An 8,263-nucleotide genomic window follows, 5' to 3' on the forward strand; every position below is an offset into this window, starting at 1 on the left:
GGGCTCAGTAGTTGAGCCTTTGGCTCAGGTCATGTTCCCTGCAGGGAACCTGCTTCTCCCTCTGCCTGTGTCTCTGCCTCTCTCTCTCTCTCTCTCTCTCTCTCTCTGTATCTCTCATGAATGAATTAATTTTAAAAAAAACAAAAACAAAAACAAAACAATGGTAGCCTTTAGGACGTGCTCGCATCAATGTAATGCCCAAGGAACCAAGGGAATTGTTTCTCTAGGTTTATAACTTAGCTCAATCATTTCGGAAGCTGCTGTCCCACCAAGATACCATCTCCAAGAGTAGGATTCTCCTTCTGAAGTATATGTGTGGAGTTAAGGACCAGCCTAACAGCCCTTGAGAAAATGGGACTGTGCAGACTTTATAAAAGCCTCCATTGACTCTGGGAGACACTGCAGTTGCCAGGTTGTCGTCTTCCAACCCTTGGCTGGAAGGGTTCACCCTTCATCCTTTCAGGTGAAGAGCCCTATATTAGTTTCCTGAGGCTGCTATAACAAGGTGCCACAAACTGGGTGACGTAAAACAACAAAAGTTTGTTCTCTCATAATCTTGAAAGCTAGAGGTTCAGAATCATGGTATCTGCAGGGACACTCTCTCTGAGACTCTGAGTGGAATCCTACCTTGCTTCTTCCTAGCTTCTGCTGGGCCTGGCAGTCCTTGACATTCCTTGTCTTAGAGCTGCATCACCCCAGTCTCTGGATCTGTCATCACATGGTCTCCCTGTACATCTCTGTTTCCACATTTTTTCTTATGAGGAAACAAGTCAGAATGGATTAAGGACCAAAGTCTAAAAAGCCAATATGACCTTCTCTTAACCAACTCTAACTCAAACTAACCTATTTCCAAATAAGATCCTATTCTGGGGCTAGCGGATATAAGGACTTAGATATCTTAAGGGAAGGGATGCAGTTCAACACATAATAAACCCTCTTACAGATCTAATGTGTTCGGTTTCTTATAAATTTCACTGGGGGGAGGATACAAATAAGTTTGGATCAGTGCGTTGACTGACAATAGGAATAACAATAGCTAACACTTAACACCTGGTACTTGTCAGGCATTAAATATTAGCTCATTTTATTTTTACAACTCTATTAAAGACTTGGTGTGTAAGAAAACTACAGCATAGAAAGTGAGTTGCCCATTGTCACTCAGCAGTGGTGGAACCAGGACCAAATCCACACTGGCTGACTCCAGAGCCCACAAGACTAATAACTACCCTCCTCTGGACAGAAAGTAAGAGCAATGCTGTCTGCACTAACCAGCCGGGTTACATGTCGCAGCCACAGGTGCTTAATAGCAGCACATGAAATAAAAGAATCAAAGATTCCAAGGAAGTCATGTTTTCTGGTTACTTACTATCATTTAGACTTGAATCAAAGTCATGTGTTTCTAAGACTTAGTATTTTTTTTTAAAAAGTGAAAGCATCTCAAAAGTGATTTTTATATTGATTACATCTTTAAATGGCAATACTTTGCATATATCAGGTTACATAAGATATTAAAATTTTACCTTTTATTAAATCTTTTAAAAGGTACTAGAAAATTTTAAATTAACTTTTTTGCACATGCGTTGCAATTACGTGGTATTCTTGTTGGATAGTGTACAATCAGACAAATCTTTCTAATTAGAGTGGGCAACATAATGGAAAGAAGGAATTATTTAAGTCATTGGCTGAACACAGGTAAGTCAGTTCTTAAAGATTGTGCTTATTAGTTTCTCTATCTGTAAATGTGATAGAAAACCTAAACCTTCCTCACAAATTTAATTTCATTAACAAATAAAACAAAATTAATTATGGATTATTTTATCCAATGTTTACAGAAGACTAGATAATTATCTAATAAACCAGGAATTATATAAATAAATAGCTAATCTAGATTAAATATGAGTCCGAAGTATTTACTTACTTTCTTTTAGCGAATTGATGTGCTAACATTGAACTCCAGATACATAAAATATTTGTGTGGTATGGAGGTTCACTGTCATTTCTGGCTCTACAGTTTTATTTTAATAATGATCATTTACTTTAGTAGAGGTCTGTGAGGTGGCAAGGGCAGGTGATGTTCTCTCCCTTTTACAGATTTAAAAACAGAGAGGTTAAGATGTATATCTGGCATTCTTGGCTTTAAGGTCAATATTTTTCTCATTATACTTTCCAAGTAATGAAAATTATGCTTAAGTTTTAGACATGGCGATGTTTAGCTGTGAATGGAATGGAAGAGGGAAGTAGGTAAATGAGGTGAGGTTAGAGCCTCTATGCTTTTATTTGACATGACATGTGAATGTGTGTAGCCAATTTTGGCATACACTGGAATTTTGGAATCTTGACTCTGCAATTTGCTGAGACTGTGAAGGCATCTTCATGTGAATAAGTTCACAAAATATAGCTACTTAAAGAGGAGAAGAGGTTCAGATATTGCAAGAAATCCATGTTTTGGGGCCACTTGTTATTTTTTTAATTAGAAAAGCAGTACATTCTTACTGAAAATATCCAAATACTACAGAAGTGTATACAAAGTCAAGAGATGTGATGCCCTTACCATCTTCCCCCCAAATTCAGCTTCAAAAACAACCAGTTGATTATTAATTTTAATATGGAAGAAGCATGTACTTTAATTTCATGGTTCTGAATTTTTCATAATTTTTCAAAATTTCATAATTTTTCATAAGTTGGCATAGTATTCAGTTCATACTGAATATTATATTGAATAGAAAATATCCTTTAAAAATACTATAGGTATACAGTTTGTTGTTTATCCTTTATAGCCATATATTGGTTGTATGTGTATATCTCATATACCTTAAGGATGGCAGTTCTAAAATTATGTGTGATTTCCAAAAGAATTTTTTTTTTTTTTTTTGCAGAGACTAAAGGAAGTTATTTAGAACAGTGGTCTTTTTCAGAGACATTTGTTATAAAAATCCAATTTTTCTCATATCATAACTTCATTGTGTGCTGAGCATGGCTTATGATATAGTTTAGAAAGATTATCTATGTGGTCTTGTGAACATGGGAGAGTGCCCGTAAAAATTCTAGTGGATATTGGTTTTGTTGAGCTTTGTTTTGGATGGCAGAGAAATGGCATGACTTTAATATATTAATGATCCCTGGAAAAGAAATAATTAAGTCAGGATCATGATTAGAGTATAATTTCTTTATCATCATTAGCACTTTTACCTCAAGTCACTCAAAGTGGTAATTCAGACATGTTTATCCCACACTTAAACAAAAATTATAAATATATTTCTTCTTCATAAAAGTCACTTTTCTTATACTAAGGGATATTCTCTGTGAGTAAAGTAGGTTTGACCCTGAGGGGAGTCTCACAGCATAGTGAGTCATAAGATTTTCTCTGCTGGAGTGTGAGTCAGGAGAGTATTTGAGTCGAGTCACATGGGGAAACCACCGGTATCTTAGTATCATAATTAAGGAGATTCTGGAAATTTATTGACAAATTGTCTAATTCAGAATGTGTTATCTGAGAGCAAGAGGACAGTATTTGCAAGTCAAATGATAGAAGAATCTATTGTCAGACAATTAAAACATCTTCACTGAGACCTACCGAGCTAACCTTTGTGTGGTCTTGTTCTCAGATGGAAATGGTTCCTAGAGACAGTTGACAGCATGAATTTTGAGACGACACTAAATGTGTGTGGGAACTTGCAAAAACAAATCTAAAAAAAGATTTAGGATCAGGGTTTTCTTTGCCACTTTTTTACCATGATGGGGTGGGAGTGGGAGCTAGGGCCAGGGGTTGGGGGGAGGCTCCAGAGGGAAAGGTGACGTTAGAGATGCTGGTAGAAGTTAGTGCTGGTCAAGCCTGGGGTGAACAATGACACAGTGTTGTTGTGGGCTGCCTCCACGACTTAGATATTCTTCCCATGTCAGTATAATCACTACTGGGAGGTAGCTCGATTAAGGATTACCATATCATTAATAGTATCCATGACTTTTGTTCAAAGGCTACTTGTGCAATGTTGCCTTGTGGATGAAGCGCCGTAATCCTCTGAGCCGCAGCTGTAGAGAGGGAGGCTCCTTAGAGCCGCCCACACTGACTTCCCTGTCCTCTCGGATCAGTTCTAAAAAACAGACAGAAACAACAGTCAACTCAAAGCCAGAAAAAAGAAACATCCATTCTACATTTCCACATTCATCCCCAAGCTTCAATCCCTGCCAATGTCTCCCATTCATCTCTTCTCTAACATCCAGATCACCACTCGGATGGTGGCCAGATTAAAGGGGAACAATGCAGTTTTAAATGTAAAGTTTGCATCTAATTTTTTTCTTTGCATGAGAAAAAGCACATTGATTCTATGTGTCTGTCTAATGCTTAGCCTGTAGTTTGTCAGGTCTTTCTTATTTCCTTTGGCAACATGAGGCATGCTTGTGTCTCTCAACTGTCTAGGGTTTCAGTTTATCTGCTGAAGACACTTAACTTTGAAATTTGTATTTGAGTAGGAAATTATATACACGGTTAATAAACAATGGAGTTTAACTTCATTAGTGTTATTGCTGCTAAGAAACTTCTGCGTCCAATGGGACAGAGCACTGAGAGAAATCCAAAAGTAGAAGCTTGAAATCTCAGCAAATGCACTGGGATATTAGGAATTGGGTGGAAGAAAATAATCGAGTGAATCCCCGTTGGTAAAAGTGCAGGTGGTAGGCAAGAAAGAGTGGATGCAACCTTCGAACATGTTTCATTTCATAAAGCTCATCCCATCAAAAAAGGAGAAGGGGGAAATGTACCCTTATTTATTTGGCAGAGGAAAGTGTAAAAAGTAAAATGAAGCCTGCAGTTATGTCTCTAGCTTTATACTTTAATAATCACACTTTTACTGCAAATTAAAGGAAGTTCTGACTTGATTTATTCAGAATTATTTTGAAGGTTTTAATCTTTCATTCTTATCTCCTTCATTTAAAAATCAGCATTGCAGTATTTTATTTTAAAAATGGAACAACTCACCTAATTTTCCTAAGTTGTTTTTCAGAGGAATCTATAAAAAATATTTGGACTATTGCCTTTGGATCAAAATGTCCTAAAGTCTTTCTCATTGCCAAGAAAATTATTTTCTCTAAAGTACCTGGGAAAATTTACTTCTTTTATACCTGACTTAATAGTACAACTCTCTTTCCCCATCTCTCCCTTTTTCTCTGGCGTTGACATCCCAACTGTGCTGTAGTTCTAATGTTATCAACAGTTCTTTAAGAGGTATTTATTGGAATGGAAATTATATAAGCTTTCCTGACCGAAACACAGTTAAGTGTAGGAATTTTTACCTCGTGGACAGATGGAAAAATAAAGGAACAGTTCAGGCACTTCCTCAGGCCAAGAGTAGCCATTCAACAGAATTATTCATATTTGTCATAAAGATTTGACTGTACTCCTCAGAGACTCATAGAGAATCTCATAGAAATTCTCATAGAGAATTTAGATCTCTATGCAATGAACACATTTTCAGGGGATATTGTGTAGGGATAGTGCTGCTTAATCTTGTACGCAGTGTTTGCAGAACAGGAAGCCTGGGACAATATACTTCTAACTAAGGAAAACAATCCAGTTCTGATCTTTGGTCAAGATGCTGCCCAGTTCTAGTAGAGAAACTGGTACTTGCAAAAAGGCACAGACCACCACATCCACCCCTATTCCGGAAGTCACCTTTGTTGAACAGCAGGTGTTCAAGTAGACATTCCTTAAATTAGAGTTCTTTTTAAAAGGCGCGTTATTCTAACATGGATTTAAAATAATAATAAAAATAATTTTAAAAAATAGCATGTGAGGAAAGCATTTGTAGAAGGTAGGAATTAGCCAAGAGAAGAAAAAGCGAATGGTGTTCCAAGCAGACATTAACATAGGCAAAGGTTATTGTATTAAAATGTGATGCCCATTTCTGTGAATGTAAATCACATTTCAGTCTTTCATTCATTAAATGTTATAAAGAAGTTAGAAGATTAGGCAGGATTTTTGTAGTAATAGAGAAATCTTGTAAAATTGACACACTGCTAAGACAGGACTTTTTTAAATATATATACAACAGAGTTGATGCTCAGCATTACAGGGTAATAATACTTATTCCTCATTCTTGATGTTTCTTTCCATGTGAAGTGAGCTCCACTAACAACATTCTCAGCTTTTCTCTGCCCTTCTTATTTTCTACTCCTCAGAAATAGAAGAGTGACTTTTCAGATTAGGTTTGTGGAAGAGCCACTGTCCACAGGGTGTATGCATGGTAGACTGCTCCATGCCAAAAGTTTTATGGGAGTCTGCTCTTACAGGGAGAAAGCTGCCATTTTTAGCACTATGATGAGGTGGTAAGTTGGGGATACAGTATTAGAAAGGTCATTGTTGCCATATTATCCAAGAGTTCTATCAGTAATAAAACTGATCCATAATATACTCTTATCTCTCAGTTCCAGGCTCAGGTGCTACAAGCAGAGGTGTTATTTATTGAACTCCCCTTGAGCAACAATATCTATGGCTTAGGTACTCTATATTGGTGGTTCTCAAACTGTGGTCTGAGGACCTGTAGGAGTCCTTGAGATCCTTTCAGAGACCAGGGTTGGGAGGTGAGGTCAAACTTTTCATAATAATAGTAAGATGTTTTTTGCCTTTTTCACTCTCATTCTGCCAAGTGTAAAGTGGAGTTTCCGGAGGCTTACATGATGTGTGTAATAAATATATATATAAATATACGTATATATATACATATATATGTATAAAATATATACATATGTGTGTATATATTTATATAAAATATAAAAGTATTATATAAAAATATAAAACATAAAATATAAATTTAAAAGTGTGTGTATATATATATATACACACACATTTTATATATATAAAATCTCACATAAATCAAGACTTTTAGGGGGCCCTCACTCATTTTAAGAGTATAGAGGAGTTCTTGGAATGAAAGTTTGAAAATTGCTGCTCTAAACCATAATGGCAAGAGAAATGCTCTTGCCTAAAGCTAGAAGCTTCTGGGTGGCTCTGTTATAGAAATGTGTAAGAGACCTCTGGAGATAGCTTGCTTCATTCAAATAGAGGGGGAAAAAAAAGGATTGGGAGCTCTGTGATTTTAGACATTTCCATTTATCCAATTCAAGAATGGAATAGATGAATTCATATTTCAGTATTCATTCAAAGTCTTCTCTTACTGGGTACTGTTTCCCGGTAGGTTCGCATATGAGCAATTCCATCACTGTCTTCTAGAAGCTCACAGTCAAGTAGGGGAAACATACCAATGCAGAGACAGTGGTGATAGGGAATGGCAGGTCTACCTGGTGTGCTGCAGAAACATAGAGGGGTACTTAATCCAGGGAGCAAAGAGAGGGCTGAGCACTCTAAACAGGGTCTTGAAGACACATGAGAATTAGCCTGCAGAAGAAAAGGTGTTCCAAGCAGAGACACTAAAATATCCAAAGACCTAAAGCAATGTTTTTCAAACATTTGATTCAGACCCCTTAGCAGCTCATGAAATAAATGTAATGTATCATGACCAGCGTAGAAAAAAAAAAAAAAAACAGAATGGAAAATATCAGAGTGTACCTCACACAGTATGGATAGGTATTCCTTTATGAAACTACCCTCCCCCATTTGTGTGTGTGTATGTGTGTGTGTGTGTGTGTATACAGTTCAGTGGATTCTGATAAATGGATGCCACTATCACAGTTAAAACCCCATAGCACACTGCCTGCACTCTTTGTGGTCAACCCCACGCAACCACTGATCTTTCCTCTGTTCCCATAATTTACTGACTCTAGAATTTGTCCGTATGATTTTAAAAATAATAATATGTTAGTGTACAGATTAATATGGAACAATTAATTAAATGAGGAGCAGCCACAGGCTGTTTGGTGGGAATCACTTCTTACTTTGCAACTTGTGTTAATGTCTGCCTGGTTAGTTCTTACTGATGAACTGAAGGGATTTCAGAGAGATTTAGAATTCCAGGAACTTAAGGTATGTCTTTATTTTATTTTTTAAAAGATTTTATTTATTTATTTATTCATTCATTCATTCATTCATTCATTCATTCATTCATAAGAGACAGAGAGAGAGAGAGGCAGAGACACAGGCAGAGGAAGAAGCAGGCTCCATACAGGGAGCCGGATGCGGGACTCAATCCCGGGACTCCAGGATCACGTCCTGAGCTGAAGGCACGTGCTAAACCACTGAGCCACCCAGGGATACCCAAGGTATGTCTTAAAAAAAAAAAGATTTTATTTATTTATTTGTTTGAGAGAGAGA

This window comes from Canis lupus, chromosome 16 (assembly GCF_011100685.1).
Source record: "Canis lupus familiaris isolate Mischka breed German Shepherd chromosome 16, alternate assembly UU_Cfam_GSD_1.0, whole genome shotgun sequence".
Lineage (NCBI taxonomy): Eukaryota > Metazoa > Chordata > Mammalia > Carnivora > Canidae > Canis > Canis lupus.